We start from the raw sequence: 6,648 nt of genomic DNA on the forward strand, positions 1-6,648 counted from the left end.
AAAGGGAGCAGTTCAGCTATGAAGGGAGGCTGGATAAGCTTGAGTTATTTTGTTTGGAGCAGAGAAGGTTGAGAAGGGACCTGATAGAGGTATGTAAGATTATGAGATGCATAGAAAGCATCCACTCTTCTTAATCGAAGGATCAATAACATGGGGCACCATTTTAAGGTCATATGTGGGAGGTTTAGTGGGGATTTGAGGAAACATTGCTTCAGCCAAAGGGTGGAGTGTGGTGGCGAAAGGAGAGATCTGGAATGCATTGCCTGTGAGGGTAATGGGACACGGGCATCGCTGATTGACCCAGCATTTATTGCCTGTCCCTAGATGACCTTGGGAAGGCGGTGGTGAGCTACCTTCTTGAACTAATACAGTCCATGTTCCGTAGGTAGACTCACAATGCCCTGAGGGAAGGAATTCCAGGATATTGTCCCAGAGACTAACAAGGAACAATGATATATTTCCAAGTCAGAACGGGGAATAGATTGCTGAGGAACTTGCAAGTGGTAGTGTTCCCATGTGTCTGCTTCCCTCGTCCTTCCATTTGAAAGTGGGTTTAGAAAGTGCCGTCTAAGGATCTCTGGTGATTTTATAGATAGTACACACTGTCGCTACTTAGCATCAGTGGTAGAGGGAGTGGATGTTTGTGGATGTCAAGAGAGCTACTTTCTCCTGGATGGTGTCGAGTGTTGTTGGAGCTACACTCAGCCAAGCAAGTGCAAATGTTCCAACACACTTTTGCCTTGGTGCTTGTAGATGGTGGATTAGCTTTGGGCAGTAAGGAGATGAGTTACTTGCTACACTATTCCTAGCCTCTGACCTGCTCGTGTAACCACTGTGCTTATTGTGAATACACATGAGTTTCTGTTCAATTATAAGCCAAAGGATGTTGATAGTGGGGAATTCAGTCATGATTGCACCATTGACTTTCAAGAGGCAGTAGATTGTCTCTAACTGGAGATGGTCACTGTATGGCAATTGCGTGGAGTGAATATTACTTGCCGATTGTTAGCCTAAGCCTGGATATTGTCCAGATCTTTTTGGATTTGCACATAGACTGCTTCGGTGTCTGAGGACTCATGAATGGTGCTGAACATTGTGCCATCATTGGTGAACACCTCTACTCTGACATTACAATTGTCACCAGGCTGATCCCCAAAACAGAGGGATTGTCTTATGAGGAAAGATTGAGTAGGGTAGGATCTGTACTGAATAGAGTTAAGAAGAATCAGATCGCACCTTTTTGAAACATCGAAGATTCTAGAGGGATTCTAAAGGGTAGATGTGGAGACGTTAATTCCCCATGTGGGAGAGTCTATGACCAGATGGGCTGAAGGTCCTCTTTGGTTGCTGTGTGATTCTATGAGCTTCTCCATGAGAAATGAACACAGAACAGAAGTGGTCATAAATGCAGTCAGTTTTATTCCCACCAGTGCAGGGAGCTGCTAATTGACAGTGACACATTCGAGGAGGAACTGCATTTCTCATCAAGCAGAGCTTTGTGCTGGTCACTGTTGCCCAATGGGCTTGCAGCACTTAAAGATGTAGATACACTTCCCATTCATTTAAATATCATTCTCTGTACACAGTCTCAGCCTGCAGCTCCCATTGTCTTTGCCACAGTTGAAGGGTAGACCTGGTTTAAAAGAGAGGGAGAGATCACAGAATGACAGACATTGGGACACAGAAGGAGACTGATCCACCCATCGTGCCTGTGTTCTGGTTCAATTCCCTCTAGCCAATCTCTTGTCTTCCCCTCCTAACATTGCACACACCTTCTATCCCAATGGTTCCCTTGAATTCCTTCCTCATTAATGCTCAGAATTCACCTTTGAGCCTCCCCACAGAAGGACATATCTGTGGGGTAGTCTTTTTCAACTCCTCCCCTCATTATGTGGAGACCAACATCCTGCATCGTAGCAATGAAGTCCCTATTACCAGGATCCTGGCATTGGAGGCAGCCCACAGAAGGATTACCAAGGTTGATCTGAGGTAGGGAGGGACTGCCTTATGAGAAGATGAGTAGGGCTGTGCCTGTACTCTATGAACATGGATTGCTTTGGTATGAGGAGTCACAAATATGCTGAACATTGTGGAATCATTGGCAAACACCCCAACTTCTAACATTATGACGGTCACCAGGCTGATCCCAAGAATGAAGCAACTGTCTTATGAGAAGAGGTTGAGTAGGGTTAGGCCTGTATTCATTGGAGTTTAGAATAATGAGATGATGCCTTATTGAAACTTAGAAGATTCTTAAGGACTTGGCAAGGTAAATATGGAAAGGTTGTTTCCCCTGTGGGTGAGTCTAGGACCAGAGGTCAATGTGTTAGGATAAGGGGTCGCCCATTTGAGAGAGAGATGAAGAGGAATTTCTTCTCTCGGAGGGTAGTGATTCTGTAGCATTCTTTGCTACAGAGGGTTGTGACTTATTAAAATAGATTTTTAATTAATAAAGAGAGGAATGGTCATGGGGTAAAGGCAGGAAAGTAGAAATGAGGATGATCAGATCAGTCAGATTTCATTGAATGGCAGTGAAGATTCAATGGACTGAATAGTCTATTTCTACTGTTCCCTCTTATGGTCTTGTGGATAGAACATGAAAATGAAATGTCCTGCAATGTCTCGCATATTAACTACAGCAAAGGAAATTGAGCTCTCAATGAGACCCATCATCAGATACTGGAGATATGAGCTGAGCACTGTTCAAGTGTTTGGTTTGAAGGATAGACAGTGAGGATGGGAAGATCACGGGATGGAATTCAACTGCTGAAAAAATGTTGGCCTATGATGGTTCACATCACTTGCAGGTCTCCAGATCCTGAGAGGCACAGATCCTGATAAGTGTTTTCAGACAATGAGAGATACTAAGGGACTGAGAAATCAGAGGGAATTCCGGCATGTGACATAATAAAGCTGAGATATCACAGCCAAACAATTGTGGAATAGCAGAGCAGTTGAGAAGGCTGAACGGTCGCTAAATACGATGGTGATAGATATCTGAAACAGACGCTGACGGAGAGACTCAGCAGGTTTGACAGCATCTGCACAAAGACAGAGAGAAAACAGAGCTCACGTTTCCAATCCGCTCTTACACTTCTTCAGAATTTCTTCAAAAATGGAACTGAATGGGAGGGTTGTTTGGGGCTTGTTACAATCTCCCATCGAGATGTTTGTAGATGTGGCTGCACACATTTTGACTGTTGTTGGCTGAGGTGGGAATGGAACCTCTGAAATTCTGGTCCTGAATTTCTGCTGCACTACACTGCAGGATCCCATGGAACAGAAGAGACTCCCTGAAGGGGCAGACAACAGCCTTACCTGGTCCTGGGAAGTTTGTGGCATTGATTCTAGCCCCCGCCTCATCGCTTCAGTTCTGGATTCAGGCTGGATTTGAACTCCCATCCTCAAAACGTTACCTGGGGTTCGAGAATAACAGTCCAAAAATAACACCACCGCAGTAATCAAATCCCATTCTAATCCTATTTTTAAGCACTTGGCCCATGGCTGTGCCTGCTTTGACATTGCAAAGCCACATTGAGAATACAGAACAGCATATCAGAAGACAAGGCCATTCAGCCCACCATGTCTGTGCTGACTATGATGCCATTCTAGTCTAATCCCATTTGCCTGCTCATAGTCTGCATCCATCTATTCACTGCCTGTTCAGAGAGATTTTTAATCAGGAGTGAATTGAGGGTTATGGGGAAACGGCAGGAGAGTGGGTTTGATGATGATCAGATCGGCTATAATCTCATTGAGTGGTGAGCAGTCTCAATGGGCACTCTGTCTATTGTGAAAATGTCCTCTTTGAGATAGGGAGACCAAAACTACACACAATAACGCAGGGCTGATCTCATCAACTTCTTGTATAACGTCAGTAAGGCACCACGAATCTGAACTCGAATCCTGTTGCAATGAAGGCCAACATACCATTTGTCTTCCCCATGGCTGGCTGCGAGTCAGACAGTGAGTAAACTGTTGGTTCACAATGAGTGAAAAATTCCAAGCAGCTTAAGAAAGAGGCTCAGACAAGACGACGACTGGTTCTGCTTCAGAAGTAAGTATTGAAGAAAACAACAGCAGCTCATAAGAAATGTATAACCATTGGGAGCCAGCTGGTGGTGGTTAAATCGGAGGGTCAGGCAGCATCAAAGGAACAGGAGAATCGATGTTTCGGGCATAAGCCCTTCTTCAGGAATACAAACAGTTATCGAGAGATATTGATAGTTTATGTCAGTGGGCATAATATTGACAAATGGTGTACGTTGTGGGCAGATATGAAGTTGATCACCTTGGAAGAGAGAACAAAAGAACAGAATATTATGTAAATGGAGAAAGCTGCTACACAAAGGAACTTGGGGGAACACGAAACACAGGAACAGCAGGTAATCAGGAAGGGCAATGGAATGTTGGCCCTTATTTCAAGTGGAATGCAGTACAAGAGTAGGGAAATCTTACTGTAACTGAACAAGATGCTGGTGAGACCACACCTGGAGGACTGTTTTGGTCAGTTATGGCTCCCTTATTTAAGGAAACACATCAATTTTTTGAGGGCAGATCAGTGAAGGTATATTGGGAAGATTATTGATAAGGAGGGATTGTCTTTGGAGCAAAGGTTAAAGCTGTTGGAACTCTACTCACTGAAGTTTAGAAGAATGAGAGGCGATCTTACATGAAATATACAGGATTCTTAAGGGGCTTGACAGGGTGAATGCTGAGAGGATCAGAGAATCAGAATAAAGGAACTCTAAAACTGAGATGAGGAGGAATTTGTTTCTCAGATTTGCAATATTTGGAATTATTTTCCACAAAGGGTTGTGGGGGGACACAATCTTGTGTATATTTAAAGCTGAGATAGATCGATTCTTCATTGGTCAGGGAATCAAGGGTTACAGAGAAAGGGCAGGAGAGTGAATGCGAGGAATGTTGAATATCAGAGCAGATTCAAGAGGCCTAATCCTCGTCCTATTACTTATGGTCTTTATCTCAGCTGGTACCTTTGAACCTTTATTGTTGGCATCGTTGACAATCCAGCCACCCGACCCGAACATCGGTACAACAGCAATGATGTGAAGATGGAAGGCTGAAAGACTGCTTGCAAATGTGATACATAGGAATAGGACACGTAGAGCCAATGGAAAATAATTGAGAAACAGTAGAGATCGTTGGGAAATGCTGAGAAGGGAAAAATGCAGGGAGAGAGCAAGAGATCAGAGAGAGAGAGAGAATAATCAGGTAGAAGCAGCAAGATAGACAAGCAGATAGAAACAAAATGGAAGATGAGGTGGTGTGGGAAATGTAGAGTGAGCTGCTGAGAGGGAGACAAATCAGGAAAGGTGCGAAATCAAAGGAAATAACTGACAGCACCTTCCAGAATCCCAGGATGTCTTAGACTGCTGGACAGACATGTTAATGACTAATGAGGACTGTCACTGTTGTAACTAGGGAGACAAGGCAGCCAATTAGCATGCAGTCAGCTCCCAATGTTCACAGCAAGGTATCAGCTTGTCTTATCAAGGGGTAAAGATTGGAGCTATGTATCTCTCAAGGTTTGCTTCCAAGAAGTGTTTGCGTTTGGAGGGATGCAGGCACTGGAGGAGGTAGAGGTCCACCAATGGGAACTGGGAGAAGGCTGAGTTGGAGAATGAGGCAACTTGTTTTCAGGTTTGGTTCACTAAAAGCTGCCCTGTGAAGGGCAGCTAGAAGCTCACTCAGTCGTGCCATACACCGTTTGAAGTAGATATGTAATCGGAAAGGATTGTCACAATTGGGAAAAGAGAAGCAATCATGTAGGCATAATCTGCCAGCCTCTTTCAAAGATCCAAACACATCATTTTCTGCAGAATTGCAATGGGTTTAAATACGGATTGTTGCTGCTTTCCGTCCAAGCCAATGAGAATCTCAATAAACAGCAGCTACTCTTAATTCAATGCTGTCTCCCATTTTAAAGTTGGTTTTCTACTTCCTGGGTCTGATGAGGAAATGTGGGAGATGAATCCATAGGGCAGTACAGTGGCTCAGTGGTTAGTATTACTGCCTCAAGCACTAGGCACCCAGGTTTGATTCACCATCGGGTGTTTGTCTGTGTGGAATTTGCACATTGTCCCCATGTCTGTGTGTTTCTTTTAGGTGCTCTAGTATCCTCCCATATTCAAAAAATTTGCAGGTTAGGTGAATTAGCCATGCTAGATTGTTCATCGTATTCAGGGATCTGTGGATTAGGTATATTAGTCATGAGAAAATAGAGGGCAGGGAAGTGGACCTGGGTGGGTTGCTCTTCAGAGGGTTGTGTGGATGTGTTTCCACACTGTAGGGATTCTGTGATATTTACTGGATTAAAGGTTGGAACAATTCCATGGCACCAGAAGATCCCTCAGTAGCTTGCCTGTTATTGTTACATTTTTAAGAGTAACCCAATGGGTGAGAATCAGCTGGAGACTAATCTCTCCTTAGGGATATAAGAGCAGACTAAAAGTCTGGAGGTGGACACAATTGACAGAAACACTTTCATTTTGGGGTGCGAGGGAAAGCAATCTTTGATAACTTTGGACAGTTGATCGGTCTGTTAAATATTTGCCTCTAACACGGACCTCACCAGACTCTTGGCTCCATTCAGTCTTTCAGAGTTCAACAAATGTTGCATTGTAC

At 44.0% G+C, this 6,648-nt stretch overlaps 1 long non-coding RNA gene across 1 annotated transcript in view; it reads right to left on the bottom strand.

Moving 5' to 3' along the window:
• Positions 1–485: 485 nt before the first annotated feature.
• Positions 486–6,648, bottom strand: part of LOC122544040 — a 14,846-nt gene continuing 8,683 nt past the window's right edge. Inside the window, exons 2-3 of the long non-coding RNA XR_006310233.1 lie at positions 3,319–3,416; positions 486–1,633 (exon numbers count right to left, since the gene is read on the bottom strand). This is a non-coding gene — a long non-coding RNA (uncharacterized LOC122544040). The remainder of the gene's footprint in view (positions 1,634–3,318; positions 3,417–6,648) is intronic.

Source organism: Chiloscyllium plagiosum, chromosome 45 (genome assembly GCF_004010195.1).
Source record: "Chiloscyllium plagiosum isolate BGI_BamShark_2017 chromosome 45, ASM401019v2, whole genome shotgun sequence".
In the NCBI taxonomy this organism is placed as follows: Eukaryota; Metazoa; Chordata; class Chondrichthyes; order Orectolobiformes; family Hemiscylliidae; genus Chiloscyllium; species Chiloscyllium plagiosum.